This window comes from Herpailurus yagouaroundi, unplaced genomic scaffold, assembly GCF_014898765.1.
Source record: "Herpailurus yagouaroundi ecotype Mexico unplaced genomic scaffold, PumYag 29, whole genome shotgun sequence".
Classification (NCBI taxonomy): Eukaryota; Metazoa; Chordata; class Mammalia; order Carnivora; family Felidae; genus Herpailurus; species Herpailurus yagouaroundi.
In genome coordinates this window covers 85,291,558-85,309,767 of record NW_024412377.1, presented here as the reverse complement: position 1 = coordinate 85,309,767, position 18,210 = coordinate 85,291,558, and positions in this window count along the sequence as shown.

Below are 18,210 nucleotides of genomic sequence, written 5' to 3'. Positions count from 1 at the left end.
TGTGTATGTCTCAAGTTTCCCTTTCCTTTTTCTTATAAGAACACGATTCACACTGCTTAGGGCCCACCTGGATAATCCGGAATGATTATCTCAAAATCCTTAATTACATCTGTAGTGAAAGATGAATGAGAATAGAAATAGGATGACATAATATGCTTTTCTTAAGTTTTTAAGTTTAAATTCCAGTATAGTTAACATACAGTGTTATATAAGTTTCAAGTGTACAATGTAGTGATTCAACAATTCTAAATATTACTGAGTGCTCATCATGATAAGCGTATTCTTAATCCCCATCACCTATTTTACCCATCCCCCAACCTACCTACCCCTGGTAGCCATCATTTTAGTCTCTATACTTAAGAGTCTGTTTTCTTGGTTTGTTTCTCTCTCTCTTTTTCTTTTGTTCAGTTGTTTTGTTTCTTAAACAAAACATATGAGTAAAATCATACAGTATTTGTCTCTGACAGATTCAACTTAGCATAATACTCTTTAACTCCATCCCTGTTGTTGCAAATGGAAAGATTCCATTATTTTTTTTATTTTTTTTCAACGTTTTTATTTATTTTTGGGACAGAGAGAGACAGAGCATGAACGGGGGAGGGGCAGAGAGAGAGGGAGACACAGAATCGGAAACAGGCTCCAGGCTCCGAGCCATCAGCCCAGAGCCTGACGCGGGGCTCCAACTCACGGACCACGAGATCGTGACCTGGCTGAAGTCGGACGCTTAACCGACTGTGCCACCGAGGTGCCCCAAGATTCCATTATTTTTAAAGACTGAATAATATTCTTGCGTGTGTACACATGTGAGCATGTGTCCATGAATTCATCTATGGATGGATACTTGGGCTGCCTCCATAATTTAGCTATTGTAAATAGTGTTGCAGTAACATAAGGATGCATATATCCTTTCAAATTAGTGTTCTTATATTCTTTGAACAGTACTTAGTAGTATGATTACTGTATCATAGAGTAGTTGTATGTTTAAATTTTTGAGGAATCTACGTTCTGTTTTCCACAGTGGCTGCACCAGCTTGCAATCCCACCAAGAGTAGAAGAGGGTTCCGTTTTCTCCACTTCATCACCAACACTAGCTGTTATTTGTATTTCTGATTTTAGCCATTCTGACAGGTGTGAGGTGATGGGTCATTGTAGTTTAGATTTACATTTCCCAGATAAGGAATGCTGTATCCTATAACTGTTAGCCAGGTAGATATCTTCTATGGAGAAATGTCTGTTCATGTCTTTTGCCTATTTTTTTTTTTATTGGATTATTTGTTTTTTGGGTGTTGAGTTGTATCAGTTCTTTATATATTTTGGATACTAAGCGTTTCTTAGCTATGTCATTTGTAAATACTTTTTTTCCATTCTGTAGGTTGTCTTTTAGTTTTGTTGATTGTTTCACTGAACAGAAGATTTTTATTTTTTATTATTTTATTATTATTTTTTAATGTTTATTATTATTATTATTTTTTTTTTTTTGAGAGACAGAGATGGAGACAGAATGAGAGTGGGTTAGGGGCAGAGAGAGAGGGAGACACAGAATCCGAAGCAGGCTCCAGGCTCCTAGCTGTCAGCACAGATCCCGATGTGGGGCTCGAACTCAAGAGCAGTGAGATCATGATCTGAGCTGAAGTCAGACGCCCAACTGGCTGAGCCACCCAGATGCCCCAACTTTTTAGTTTGATGTAATCCCAATACATCAAATCCCAGTTTATTTTTGCTTTCATTTCCCTTGCCTCAGGAGACATATCTAGAAAACTGTTGTTATGGACAATGTCAGAGAAATTACTGCATGTGCTCTCTCCTAGGATTTTTATGGTTTCATATATCACAGTTAGGCCTTTAATCCATTTTGAATTTATTTGGTATATGGTATAATAAAGTGGTACAGTTTTATTCTTTTCTATGTACCTGTCCAGTTTTTCTGACACCATTTGATTTTTTTCCTATTTCATATTTTTGCTTCTCTTGTCAAAGATTAACTGACCATATAATTGTGGGTTTGTTTCTGGGATTTCTATCTTATTCTATTGATATGTATGTCTATAACCATACTGTTTTCATTATTATAGCTTTGTACTATAACTTGGAATCTGGAATTGTGGTATCTCCAGTTTTGTTTTTCCTTTTCAAGATTGTTTTTGGCTATTCATGGATTTACTTTTAGGATTATTGGTTCTAGTTTTATGAAAAGTGCTTTTTGTATTTTGATAGGAATTGCATCAAATGTGTAGATTGCGTTGAGTAGTATGAACATTTTAACAATAATTGTTCTTCAAATCCGTGGCCATGGAAATTCTTCCCCTTTGTCTGTGTCATCTTCAATTTCTTTTGTCAATATTTTATAGTTTTGTGAGTACAGATCTTTTGCCTCTTTGGTTAACTTTATTCCTAGGTGTTTTTTTCTTTTTGGTGCAATTGTAAATGGGATTGCTTTCTTAGTATCTCCTTCTGTTGTTTGGCTTTTAGGGTATAGAAATGCAACAGAGTTTTGTATATCGATTTTGTATCCTGTGATCTTACTGACTTCATTTATCTCTTCTTGTGGTTTTTTGGTGGATCTTCAGGGTTTTCCATACATAGCATTATGTTATCTACAAATAATGAAAGTTTTACTTCTTCCTTACCAATTTGGAATTCTTTTATTCCTGTTTGTTGTCTGCCTGCTGTAGTTAGGACTTCCAGTACTAGATTGAATAAAAGTGGTGAGAATGGATCTCCTGGTCTTTTCCTGATCTTCAGGGAAAAGCTCTCAGCTTTTCACCTTTGAGTATGATGGTCACAGTGGATTTTTCATATATGTCCTTTATTCTGTTGTGGTATGTTCTCTCTAAACCTGCGTTGCAGAGTGTTTTTATCATCAACAGTTATTGTACTGTGTCAAATGCTTTTTCTGCATCTGTTGAAATAATCGTGTGGTTCTTGGGCTTCTCTTCTGGATGTGTATTACATTTATTGATTTGGCAAATACTGAACCACTCTTCATCCTGACACTAAATCGTACTTGATAGTGGTGAATGATTTTTTTAAAATCTATTGTTGGATTCAGTTTGCTAATATTTGTTGAAGTATCTATGTTCATCAGAGGTCATAGCCTGCAGGTCTCTTTTTTTTGTAGTTTTTTAATCTGGCTTTGTTATCAGGGTAATGCAGGCCTTATAGAAGGGATTTGGAATATTTCCTTCCTTTTCTGTTTTTGGAACAGTTTGAGAAGAATAGGTCTTAACTCTTCTTTAAATGTTTGATACAGTTTGCCTGTAAAGCTGTCTGCTCCTAGACTTTTGTTTGTTGGGTGTTTTTTGATTAGCTCAATTTCATTGCTGTAATCAGTCTGTTCACATTTTCTATTTCTTTCTGATTGAATTTTGAGGTTTTCTGTTTCCAGGGAATTTATCCATTTCTTATAGGTGGTCCAGTTTCTTGGCATATAATTTTTCATAATACTCTCTTAAAAGTGTTTGCATTTCTATGATGTTGGTTGTTATTTCTACTCTTTCATTTCTGACTTTATTTGAGTCCTCTCTCTCCTTTTTTTGATGAGTTTGGTTGAAGGTTTATCAATTTTGTTGATCTTTTCAGAGAAACAGCTCCAGGTTTTTTTGATCTGTTCCATTCTTTTGTTAGTCTCTATTTTGTTTATTTATGCTCTAATCTTTATTATTTCCTTTGTTATGCTTGTTTGGTGTTTCATTTGTGCTTTCTCTAGCTTCTTTAGGTGTAAGGTTTAGGTTATTTATTTGAAAATTTTCTTGTACTTGAGATAGCCTGTATTGCTATAGATCTCCCTCTAGAACAACTTTTGTCGTATTCCAAAGGTTTTGGACCATTGTATTTTCATTTTCATTTGTCTCCATATAGCTTTTGATTTCCTCTTTGACGTTTTGGTTGACCCAGTCATTGTTAAATAGCATGTTTAACCTCCATGTATTTGTAGGCTTTCTTGATTTTTTTCTTGTGATTGATTTCTAGTTTCATAGCCTTGTGATCAGAAAAGATACATGGAATGACTTTGATCTTTTTTTGAATTTGTTGAGACTTGTTTTCTAGCCTAATATGTGATCTCTTTTGGAGACTGTTTCATGTGATCTTGAAAAAAGTGTATATTCTCTTTTAGGATGGAATGAATGTTCTGAATATATGTTTTAATAAATCTGGTCCTATGTGTCACTCAAAGTGTCTGTTTCCTTATTGATTTTATGTTTGGATGATCTACCCACTGAAGTAGTGGAATGTTAAAGTCCCATACTGTTAATGTATTACTATTGATTGGTTCCTTTGTATTTGTTACTAACTGCTTCAAGTATTTGGGTGTTCCCATGTTGTGTGCAGAAATACTTATAATTGTTATATTTTCTTGTTAGATTATCTCCTGAATGATTATATGGTGTTCTCCTTTGTCTCTTGTTATAGTCTTTGTTTTAAAATCTATTCTGTATGATATAGCATAATAAATGCATCTCCATACCTTCACTTCCAATCAGCTTGTGTCTTTATGTCTGAAATGGGTCTCTTGTTGGCAGCATAAGATGGATCTTTTATCCATTTCTTTACCCGCTGTCTTTTGACTGGAGCATTTAGTCCATTTACCTTCAAAGTAATTATTGATACGTATGCATTTACTGCCATTTTGTTACTTGTTTTATGGTTGTTTTTCTCTGTTCCTTTCTTCTCTTGCTATCTGCTGTCTCTCTTTATGTCATTGTCTACATAGGAATTTATGAAGACTGTATGAAGCTATTACTAGATTAATAAGTAAATTAAGCTAGATTTAAGAATCAATATACACACATCAAATACATATTATAAATAAAACAAATAGAAAATAAAATAGAATTTTTGAGGGGGGGATAATTATAAGAAAATAAAGAAGATTCAAATACATAGAGAGGGGAGCCTGACTGGCTCAGTCACTAAAGCATGCGGTCATTGATCTTGGGGTCCTGAGTTCAAGTCCCATGTTAAGCACAGAACTTACTTAAAAAATTGGATGGGTGGGTGGATGGATGGATGGAAAGATATACCATGCTCTTGGAATCAAAGACAAAATGCTGTTAAGATCTTAATAGGTCAGTTTCTTCCCACATTGATCTATAAATTTAACACATTCCCAGTTATAAACTCATCTAACTTTTAAAAGTGAAAATTGATACATAGTTCTAAAATCTATATTTATATTACTTTCTTAAAATTTACCTTTATAAGGACATTGTATAGCAAAATATAACTAAAGGAAAAAAAGAAGAATGTAGGAGGACTTACATAAGACTTTAAGATTACTGAAAAGTTGTATTTAAGAAAATAGGCACTATTTTAAGAAAATAAAATGGATCACTAGAACACAATAAAATTCAAGAAACAAACACATATATGGCTAATTCATTTCAAATACGATGTCAAAATAATTCTGTGGAACAAACATTTTCAATAAATAGTGCTGGAACAACTGGATATCCATTTGGGTGGGGAAATAAACCTGGATATTCATTTTACGTGTATGCAAAATTAAATTTGAAATGTATCACAGACTTAAATATAAGTACCACACTGTAAAGATTCCAGAAAAAAATATAAGTAAAAAGATTTATTACACTGGTCACAGAAGGCAACTATAAAAGACAAATGGTTAAGTTCAACTTTATTAAAATCAAAATCTGATGCTCAAAAAGCATTATTAATGAAATAAGCTGATATAAACACACACAGGGATAAAATGTTGTCAAAATACATATTTAACAAAAGACTAATATCTAGAATACATAAAGACCCGCTAAGCTTCTCCCAAAAAAGACAAAGAACACAATAAAACTATACAGATTATTTGAAAACAAACTTTGCAAAGAAAATACATGTACATAATATATGGTACATGTTAAAACATCTGTTATAACACTGTGGATACATCACATAGGTGAAAGTAAGTAGATACGAAGAGTAATCTCATTGATGTAAATAAAGCCTGTATAGCTGGTGAGAATGAGAGTTAACAGTTTGAATGTAAGACGGTATCCCTGCCATAAGTCTTTGAGAGAGAATTCCAAGACCTTATTATTCTGAAGGACAAGACTCCCGCAAAAATCTGTTGTGAGTCTATATATAGCAACTATTTTGTACATGCTTTGTATTCAGAGTTTGTAGCTTTATTGGGCCATGTGGTCTTTTCAAAACATTTAATTATACATGACTGTATATTAGAAAGATGGCATTTTCTGGCTGAAGCCCACCCTTGATCATGTGGCCCAAGTTCAGTTAACTGGCTTGTTTCCCCTGAGTTTTGAAACTCCAAGGAGGGAATAAAAGGTACAAGAACAGAAGCTCTTCTAGGTGGTGGTGGCATAGAGAAGAATGCAGCTTGTCGACAGTGTGTTAAAGGCAGTAACTTTACCAACATCATTCTTAACGCACTTCCTGTGTTGATTCTTGGCTTTCTGTTTCGTACCTTATTTCCCCTATTTCTCAAAGCTGGTTCTCCAGTTTTTCTATAATCCAGTCTGCTATGCCTTAGCATTTTAACAAACGTTTTTTTCTCCTTGAGTTACCCATAGTAATTGCTTTGAGTTTCTGCTTTTTACAATCAAGTTTCCAAGGTTGCTATTACCTCCTGATGGCACGCTTATACAAATCTCAATACAGTTGAGCATATAAATTTTAAGAAATACACTAACTGAATGGACATGGTTAGTTCTGAAATCTCTATTCATAGAAATTTTTAAATGGTTGTTTGCCCATAACTGCAGTTGGATAATCTAACTGTTATGAGGGTGCTCCTCCCCGTGTTTGCTGGGTGCCCTCTGCATGAGAATCAAGGGGTTCCGGGTGCAGGGGAAAAGCTTGGTACTTGTTGTGCATGCCTTCTCCTGGGTCCCTCAACAGGTTTACTGAATCAGAATTTTTAACAACTACCCAGGTGCATGTCAAAAGTTGAATTCTGCAATACACAGTAAAACCTTGGTTTGTGAGCATAATTCATTCTGGAAACATGCTTATGATCCAAAGCACTTGTATATTAAAGCAAATTTCCCCATAAGAAATAATGAAACTTGGATGATCTGTTCCACAACCCAAAAATAGTCATATAAAAATGATTACAATACTGTAATATAATACAAAATAATAAAATACAAAATATAAAGAAAAATATACAAATTAACCTGCAGTTACCTTTGAAAACCTTTGTGGCTGGTGTGAGGGAGACAAGAGAGAGGAGGGTTATTGTATAGGACAACTTTGACTACCACTAATGGGACTACTGCTATCTCTTGGCTCAATGGAATCTTTTTCTGCATGGGGGCCATTGTATACAGTTGCATGAATGTTGACTACAGTACAATATTAGTAAACTCTTGTCATATACTGTATTTAATGTAACTGGCAATAAGGCATCAGGGGAAGGGGTCTTTATCTGTAGGCAGCCTGACCTAGAATGAAGCAAAGCATTCCTAAGCTTACTCTTGTATGGAAAAGCAAAGGACTACCCAAAGATGCTTTAAAGTTACAAAAAATACACTAATGCCAATTGTGAGAACCTTCCAATGTTCTGAAAAATCACTGATTCCTACCAAACACCGTGGCCTGAGACCGAATATCCAAGCATAAGAGACAATCACCCACAATCCCTGAGAGAGAGAGAGAGAGAGAGAGAGAGAGAGAGAGAGAAAAGAATCATTGGCTCACTTGTGATCATGTGACATTCGACATCACGTACTACTCATATTGCAAGGTTTCGCTCATTTGTCAAGTTAAAATTTATTAGAAGTGTTTGCTCATCTTGTGGAACACTTGCAGAACAAGTTACTCCCAATCCAAGGTTTTACCATATATGAATTTATTAACTTTGATTTCAAAGTGAATTCTGATAACTTTATTAGATTCTTAGTACAGATGTGAATAGAAGCCTCTTTAATTTTTGGAAACTTTTTTTTTAAAATCTGCCCAGAAAATGTGCTGTTTGAGTGAGCTACTGTATCTCAATTGCTTTATACTCATATTTGTGAAAAAAAATAATACAATTTAAGGTCTTTACCACCAGGCAGTGTGAACTAGTTAAGGATTAGGAGATAGCAAGAGTGGACTAAGGGTTCCTGAATCACTGTCTTAATGAGTGGATTTCTGCAGAGGAAGGCTGACCAGCTGTTTTCCATCTCCACTGACGTTAGTGAAAATAAATACAAGTAGACTGTTCTTGGACTAGATGTTAGAAGCTAGGGGAAGGTGGGTAGAGGAAAGAGGAAATGCCTTACCCAAATAGCTTTAAATGTGGGAAAGAACACTAAGATGAATTCTGAAGTACATTTCTGACTAAAGAACAATTGAGATGGCTTAAATTTTCTCTTTGGTTTCCTTTAAGCCCTTGGAGCACAGAATTGAGGATCTAAGAGGAACATCCAACTTCTTAGCAGCCAAAGAAACTATATTAAGGAGTGCATTTACTCCTAAATTGTTACTGAATTTAAAGGAAGCTGATGAATGACTGGCAAAAGGAGGCTGTCTCATGATGTTCTGAAAGCAAAACCAGTTAAGAGGGTCAGCAGATCTCTAATTATAATGGAGCCGTTAACACCACTATAATTAAAGCTGCATCAGCATTTCCATTGCAAACTAATGTTTATCATGGGTTGAAACTCAGCTGTAAAGATTCAATCTTGGCTGAAAGTTGGCAAATAGGGCTCAGGAACTCAGCAGGGAAGGGGACAAAGAAGGGAGAGTTTAAAAAATTTATTTACTGAACTGTCAAACACAAAATATAGCCATTAAGATCTGTTGAGGAAATAATAAATAATACATTCCCTCAAAATTAGTATGCATAGCAAACCCTGGGTGCCATAGCCATGGTGGAAAAAAAAAGCATTTAAGTTATACAGATCTGAAAACAAACAAACAAAATACAACTTGAACTGAAGGATGAGTTTTTAATCCTGTGAGTCGTGTCTATTTTACAGAGAGTATTTAGAAGTTGCTATAAACATATTTAGTGTTCTTAAATATTTATTTGCCCAAGAAATTTAGATGACTCCAGTGAAGCTGCAAAATGTACACCAGCACAGTGGGTTAGTTACAAAAGATGTTATATCACTTTTTTACTCCGATTTCTTTGATAGATAACTTTAATCTAAATTTCCTCATTTCTATGAATGTTAGCACTTTTTTTCACACATGACTTTCTGTATGTTTCTTAATAATTGTACACTGATTTACTGTGATATGCAATCTTTATTTTTTACATACTCCATTTTTGAACTTAAAGGTGCAGGTTACACTTTATGAAAGAAAATCATAAGACATTAAGGACCTACTATGCACCAGACATATGTCTAGGGGCTTACTTTCAACTTTATAATGATTCTACTTTGAATTATTTTTTTAATTGTTTTTAATGTTTGTTTGTTTTTGAGACTTAGAGAGACAGAACGTGAGTGGGGGAGAGGCAGAGAGCGAGAAAGAGACATAGAATCTGAAACAGGATCCAGGCTCTGAATAGTCAGCACAGAACCCAATGCAGGGCTCAAACTCATGAACTGCAAGATCATGACCTGAGCCTAAGTCAGATGCTCAACTGACTGAGCCACCAAGGTGCCCAAACTTTGAATAATAATTATTTTTTTTTATTTTTTAAAAAAGTTTATTTACTTTTGAGAGAGAAAGAAAGAGAGTGAACAGTGGAGGGGCAGAGAGGGAGAGGGAGAGAGAGAAACCCAAGCAGGTTCCACACTGTCAGTGCAGAGGCCGATGTGGGGCTTGAACTCATGAACCATGAGATCATGACCTAAGCCAAAATCAATAGTCAGACGCTTAACTGACTGAGCCACCTACATATCCCTGAACTACTTTTATTTTTGAATACTATATTTACATTAAAACATTTATATTTTTATTGTTTTAATTTATATTACTTTGTATTATTACTTTTATTTTGCACAGTAGAAGCTGAATGCTTTGTTTTTATGGTAACACTACTTAGGTAAGGTCCAGTTTTCTTATTCTTGTCTAATCTTTAAAATTTTTTTTTTAACGTTTATTTATTTTTGAGACAGAGAGAGACAGAGCATGAACAGGGGAGGGGCAGAGAGAGAGGGAGACACAGAATCGGAAACAGGCTCCAGGCTCTGAGCTGTCAGCACAGAGCCCGATGCGGGGCTCCAACTCACGGACCCTGAGATCATGACCTGAGCTGAAGTTGGACGCTTAACCGACCAAGCCACCCAGGCGCCCCAATTCTTGTCTAATCTATCACTTTATTATAGTCAAGATTATAAAGCCTAGTAAGAAAATCTCAATTGAAAAGCTGTTTTGGATAAATTTGATATCATGAAAAATAAACTGAACATTCAATATATATGGACAAATATCTAGAAGGGTAATTACCAAACTGATAAATGTGATTAGCAACAGGAGACAAGTATATGAGAGCCCAGATTAAGGATGATAGTAAGGTGACTTTAAACTTAACTGTTACATTTTGAATTTTTATGGAGAAACACATTTTTGTACTCGTGTTTTTCAATAAATTTAAACAATAAAAATGGAAAGAAAAACATATTCTAGCAAATCTGGCAATTAAATAAATGAATGGAAGGTATTAAGTTCAGTTGTACACATGAGAATAATATCTCCTTTCATCTGAACCTGCATTTATGGTTCAAATGACTGTTAAATATATGTTAACTCAGGATGAATATGAAAACCTATTACAGACTAAAAACGGTCTAATAATAAAGTGAAAGTGTTCCACAAACTAAACCAAAAATATTTTATATTTTGCTTGGACCCTGCCAATAAACTTCCTTGATAGGTGGGTGGTTTATTGCAATTAAGAGAGAAAAGGTTGTAGTAGATAATGGATTGACACATCTTGTGGTTCTTTTCTAATGCACCAAGCCCCTCATATGTGTTGCAAACTGTGTTTGAGTCAGCTCCATTTCTCAGGCAGTTATTCCATTAACAAACTCTTTGAGATGCTGACCTAAGTAGCTACTCTCACTGCCTGTAAGCTACCAGCAGGCAGAAAGTGGCGGTTATTAAAAGTCAGATAAGAAAAAGTAAAAAGTAGATTTCAGAGGCTGTGGACATAGGCAGGGGGTCTTTGAAGTAGGTCCAAGCCCACTTGGCCTGAATCGAGCGGCTATTACTCTACAAAAGCTTTCTGAGAGAGGAAAGTTGACATTCATATTCTAGAATTTAGCCAAACAAAATGCAGAAAATCAAGAACAAGAATTTGAAAACCTTGGTGGAAAGAGGGGAGAAATGTATATGAAAAGCTCAAAGTAAAACATAATCAAGTCAGACTTCTTGAAGCTCCTGACTTCTCATTCACTGAGTCCTTTATCCAGTTGATGGGTGTATTGAGCACCTAATCCATATCCTTTTTGTTACTGGCCTAAGGATATGAAAATAAGTGAGCCATGATGTGATTTTCCTATTTATGATCGTTTCAAACCCATTTTCTCACTTTAGATCACAACTTCCTGCTGAAAGCTAGTTCGATACAGGGCTGATCAAAGTTGAAAGTTGTTTTAGGATTATCTTCTCCTTTTAGTGCTTTACTCTTACTTTGAATATTTTTTTTTCCTTCTTCAGATACTCAGTTTCTAATTCCATAAATGTTTTATGCCGATATGTACAGAAAAAGATGTTCTCCTAAGATAGACTCAACCTATTAAAGGGTAAACAAAGCAGTTTATATGGAAGGAATCAATATTAAAGACAAACAACGAAAAAGGAATAACTTAAAATGGAATTGAGTAAGTTAGAAAATAAAATGGAATGCGTTTCTAACAGTATAGATTAGCATATATTGCATTAGTGAATATTTTATATATAATATATATATATTCAGTTTTTATATAAATTCATTTATGCGAAAAGACACTTTGTTCCTTATGGTTATTTATATTTTATTTCATTTCTATTTGTTTGTAGAATGTTATTTACATCAGTAGTAGATTATAGGAAGGCAGGATGGTTATTTTCATTTTTTAACAAATACCGAGAAGGTACTGCCCATTTTTGCCCATGCATAAGGTCCTGATCTCATCGCTTTTATTAGGAATAGCCCAGTAATTTCTGTGAGACTTTGTTTATCTCAGGTAGATAAAGGTAGGAATATTTTCTGAGTATTTTTAGTGGGGAAAAACCATTAAAATGTATAATAAGATAGCCTGGTTCTTCTATCTTCCTAGGGTTTTTGTAGCTTTGATTAAGTCAAGACATATCAAACACTGATAAAGGACCATGGGATATTTTTATTTTGGAGGAGAGTAGGATGTTTGATTTCTGTAGAAATATGAGTGAAATTAATACATTTCAGTGATATTTTGATTACAAAAACTGGAAAAGTTTTTACTTTTTCAGCTGAAGGTAAAGATGGGACATCTTAGTTTACCAAACTAAATAGCAGAAAGTAAAGCTAAATTCAGGACCGTGCCTTGTCCATTAGCTCCAACTGTCTCATCACTACATAGTGACTTATTGTGATTTTAGTCTTAGGTGTGGTCTTTGAGAAAATTAGTATCCACAGTTGCAGCCTGATAGATTTTCAGTTTAACAACCTCTGAAAAAAGAGTATTCTTTCCTAATAGTTTTAGCAAAATCCAAGATACTAGACTAGCTCTAACTGGCCATATTTGGATTATATTTAGAAACCCAAAGAAATCACCATGTCCCGGAGGATGCATTGCCTACATATAACAAATTCAGACATAAAATGCGGTAGAGGAAAAATCTGAATTTTTCAGAGAAAACTGAGATTTCTTCTTCTGGGAAGTTGGAGTAAATGTATTTTCCTTATTCCTCATGCAAAGTACCACTAAAAACCTTGGATATACTGTATAAAATGGACACAAGAAGACTGAAAGATGGAAAGAAGGCAGACCAAGTAACGATCTTGAGATTCCAAGGGAAAACAAAGTGGTAAGTTCCCTGTGTTTTCTTTTAACTTCGTGTATCCCAGACTGGATACTATAGAGCTGGCAACCTGGCGAAAGCAAATGGATACGTATGAGAAACGTCCCAAGAGAAATCCAGTCTTTCTAGTCAAAAGATCACTAAGCGCACAGCCTAGCAGGACAGAAAACTCTGGCATAACTGCTCTATATCAGCCAAATGTCACATACACACCTAAAGAAGAAGGGAAAAAAAACAGCTGAGGCTCCCTACCCACTCTTCCAGCAAAGGTGAAGGAGGGAGGCTGAACATAGAACCAAAAAGCAATGACGGCCACCACTCATGGTATGGAAATGTCAGTGTTGACAATTTTTGGCACCTAAAGCTTGGGGAACTTTAGACGTGACACCAAAATAATGATGTATACAAGAAAAAGAATAAATTGTACTTCATCAACATTAAAATCTTGTGTTTTGGGAAAAACCATGGTGAGAGGATGAAAAGATAAACTATAGACTTGAAGAAACTATAAACCACATATCTGACAAAAGGCTCATACAGGAAGTATTTAAAGAGACCTTAAAACTCAATATGAATAAATAATCCAGTTATAAAGTGAGCAAAATGTGTGAAGAGATATTTTACTGAAGAGAGAGAGTATAGAGATGGGAAATAAACCCATATTACGATATTCAATATCACCAGCCATTAGGGAAATGCAAATGAAGGCTATGATGAGATATTGCTCTACACTTTAAGACAGGTAAAATAAAAACTAGCACTAATACCAACTGCTGGGAAGGATACACAGAAAGTGTATCTCTTGTACATTGCCGATGGGAATGTGCAGTAGTAGAGATGATCTGGAATACAGTCTGGCAGTTTCTGAAAAACTAAACATACATTTACCACATGACCAAGCAATTGCATTCTTCCTAATTTCCCCAAAGAAATGGAAACTTAATCTTCATAAGTCCCTATACAGGATTGTTCCCAGCACTTCGTTTTAATAGCTCAAACACAGAAACAAAGTTATTTTCCGTCAAAAGGTGAATGGCTAAACAAACTATGGCATAACCATACTTTGAAAGAATACTCAGCAATAAGAAAGAATGCAGAATGATGTGTGCAACATCTTGGAGAGATCTCAGCGACATTATGCTGAGTGAGAAATCCAGTTTCAGAAGAACACATGCTATATGATCGCATGTAAGCTGTACTCTACAAATGATAAAAGTTATGGAGATGGACAATAGACGAATAGCTTCTAGAAGCTAGGGAGGTTGGGGCAGGGGAGTAGGTATGAATGCAAAGAATTGGCAAGATAGAGATCTTTGTGGTTATGGAATAGTCTTCTATCTTGATTGTAGTAGTAGCTGTGCAACCCTACACATGTGATACAGTGACAGCCATATCCACACATTGTACCAATCTCAAATTCCTGTTTTGGATATTGCACTGTAATTACATAAGATGTAACCACTGTAAGAAATGAGGCAAAGAGAACGTGGGTCCTCTCTGTGCTATCTTTGAAACTTTTTATAAAGTATAAGTATTTCAAAGTATGTAAAACCTTCCTAAAAGAAAAAAAAATAAACCCTGAAAGTCTGGTGAGGCTGTTTCTAGAGGAAGGCAAAAGAGCTGGGGAAAACAAACATATCTACCACAGGACAATGACAAATTATTTAATACTTGGTTTCTTTTTTTCTTTTTTTATTAAAATTTTTTTTTCAATATATGAAATTTATTGTCAAATTGGTTTCCACACAACACCCAGTGCTCATCCCAAAAGGTGCCCTCCTCAATACCTATCACCCACCCTCCCCTCCCTCCCACCTCCCATCAACCCTCAGTTTGTTCTCAGTTTTTAACAGTCTCTTATGCTTTGGCTCTCTCCCACTCTAACCTCTTTTTTTTTTTTTTCTTCCCCTCCCCCATGGGTTCCTGTTAAGTTTCTCAGGATCCACACAAGAGTGAAAACATATGGTATCTGTCTTCTCTGTATGGGTTATTTCACTTAGCATCACACTCTCCAGTTCCATCCATGTTGCTACAAAGGGCCATATTTCATTCTTTTTCATTGGCACATAGTACTCCATTGTGTACATAAACCACAATTTCTTTTTTTTTTATATATGAAATTTATTGTCAAATTGGTTTCCATACAACACCCAGTGCTCATCCCAAAAGGTGCCCTCCTCAATACCCATCACCCACCCTCTCCACCCTCCCACCCCCCATCAACCCTCACTTTGCTCTCAGTTCTCAACAGTCTCTTATGCTTTGGCTCTCTCCCACTCTAACCTCTTTTTTTTTTTTCCTTCCCCTCCCCCATGGGTTCCTGTTGAGTTTCTCAGGATCCACATAAGAGTGAAACCATATGGTATCTGTCTTTCTCTGTATGGCTTATTTCACTTAGCATCACACTCTCCAGTTCCATCCACGTTGCTACAAAAGGCCATATTTCATTTTTTCTCATTGCCACGTAGTATTCCATAGTGTATATAAACCACAATTTCTTTATCCATTCATCAGTTGATGGACATTTAGGCTCTTTCCATAATTTGGCTATTGTTGAGAGTGCTGCTATGAACATTGGGGTACAAGTGCCCCTATGCATCAGTACTCCTGTGTCCCTTGGATAAATTCCTAGCAGTGCTATTGCTGGGTCATAGGGTAGGTCTATTTTTAATTTTCTGAGGAACCTCCACACTGCTTTCCAGAGCGGCTGCACCAATTTGCATTCCCACCAACAGTGCAAGAGGGTTCCCGTTTCTCCACATCCTCTCCAGCATCTAGAGTCTCCTGATTTGTTCATTTTGGCCACTCTGACTGGCGTGAGGTGATACCTGAGTGTGGTTTTGATTTGTATTTCCCTGATAAGGAGCGACGCTGAACATCTTTTCATGTGCCTGTTGGCCATCCGGATGTCTTCTTTAGAGAAGTGTCTATTCATGTTTTCTGCCCATTTCTTCACTGGGTTATTTGCTTTTCGGGTGTGGAGTTTGGTGAGCTCTTTATAGATTTTGGATACTAGCCCTTTGTCCGATATGTCATTTGCAAATATCTTTTCCCATTCCGTTGGTTGCCTTTTAGTTTTGTTGGTTGTTTCCTTTGCTGTGCAGAAGCTTTTTATCTTCATAAGGTCCCAGTAATTCACTTTTGTTTTAATTCCCTTGCCTTTGGGGATGTGTCGAGTAAGAGATTGCTACGGCTGAGGTCAGAGAGGTCTTTTCCTGCTTTCTCCTCTAAGGTTTTGATGGTTTCCTGTCTCACATTCAGGTCCTTTATCCATTTTGAGTTTATTTTTGTGAATGGTGTGAGAAAGTGGTCTAGTTTCAACCTTCTGCATGTTGCTGTCTAGTTCTCCCAGCACCATTTGTTAAAGAGACTGTCTTTTTTCCAATGGATGTTCTTTCCTGCTTTGTCAAAGATGAGTTGGCCATACGTTTGTGGGTCTAGTTCTGGGGTTTCTATTCTATTCCATTGGTCTATGTGTCTGTTTTTGTGCCAATACCATGCTGTCTTGATGATGACAGCTTTGTAGTAGAGGCTAAAGTGTGGGATTGTGATGCCTCCTGCTTTGGTCTTCTTCTTCAACATTACTTTGGCTATTTGGGGCCTTTTGTGGTTCCATATGAATTTTAGGATTGCTTGTTCTAGTTTCGAGAAGAATGCTGGTGCAATTTTGATTGGGATTGCATTGAATGTGTACATAGCTTTGGGTAGTATTGACATTTTGACAATATTTATTCTTCCAATCCATGAGCAGGGAATGTCTTTCCATTTCTTTAAATCTTCTTCAATTACCTTCATAAGCTTTCTATAGTTTTCAGCATACAGATCCTTTACATCTTTGGTTAGATTTATTCCTAGGTATTTTATGCTTCTTGGTGCAATTGTGAATGGGATCAGTTTCTTTATTTGTCTTTCTGTTGCTTCATTGTTAGTGTATAAGAATGCAACTGATTTCTGTACATTGATTTTGTATCCTGCAACTTTGCTGAATTCATGTATCAGTTCTAGCAGACTTTTGGTGGAGTCTTTCGGATTTTCCATGTATAATATTATGTCATCTGCAAAAAGCGAAAGCTTGACTTCATCTTTGCCAATTTGGATGCCTTTGATTTCCTTTTGTTGTCTGATTGCTGATGCTAGCACTTCCAACACTATGTTAAACAACAGCGGTGGGAGTGGGCATCCCTGTCATGTTCCTGATCTCAGGGAAAAAGCTCTCAGTTTTTCCCCGTTGAGGATGATGTTAGCTGTGGGCTTTTCATAGATGGCTTTTATGATCTTTAAGTATGTTCCTTCTATCCCGACTTTCTCAAGGGTTTTTATTAAGAAAGGGTGCTGGATTTTGTCAAAGGCCTTTTCTGCATCTATTGACAGGATCATATGGTTCTTCTCTTTTTTTTTGTTAATGTGATGTATCACGTTGATTGATTTGCGAATGTTGAACCAGCCCTGCATCCCAGGAATGAATCCCACTTGATCATGGTGAACAATTCTTTTTATATGCCGTTGAATTCGATTTGCTAGTATCTTATTGAGAATTTTTGCATCCATATTCATCAGGGATATTGGCCTGTAGTTCTCTTTTTTGACTGGGTCTCTGTCTGGTTTAGGAATCAAAGTAATACTGGCTTCATAGAATGAGTCTGGAAGTTTTCCTTCCCTTTCTATTTCTTGGAATAGCTTGAGAAGGATAGGTATTATCTCTGCTTTAAATGTCTGGTAGAACTCCCCTGGGAAGCCATCTGGTCCTGGACTCTTATTTGTTGGGAGATTTTTGATAACCGATTCAATTTCTTCGCTGGTGATGGGTCTGTTCAAGCTTTCTATTTCCTCCTGATTGAGTTTTGGAAGAGTGTGGGTGTTCAGGAATTTGTCCATTTCTTCCAGGTTGTCCAATTTGTTGGCATATAATTTTTCATAGTATTCCCTGATAATTGTTTGTATCTCTGAGGGATTGGTTGTAATCATTCCATTTTCATTCATGATTTTATCTATTTGGGTCATCTCCCTTTTCTTTTTGAGAAGCCTGGCTAGAGGTTTGTCAATTTTGTTTATTTTTTCAAAAAACCAACTCTTGGTTTCGTTGATCTGCTCTACAGTTTTTTTAGATTCTATATTGTTTATTTCTGCTCTGATCTTTATTATTTCTCTTCTTCTGCTGGGTTTAGGCTGCCTTTGCTGTTCTGCTTCTATTTCCTTTAGGTGTGCTGTTAGATTTTGTATTTGGGATTTTTCTTGTTTCTTGAGATAGGCCTGGATTGCAATGTATTTTCCTCTCAGGACTGCCTTCGCTGCGTCCCAAAGCGTTTGGATTGT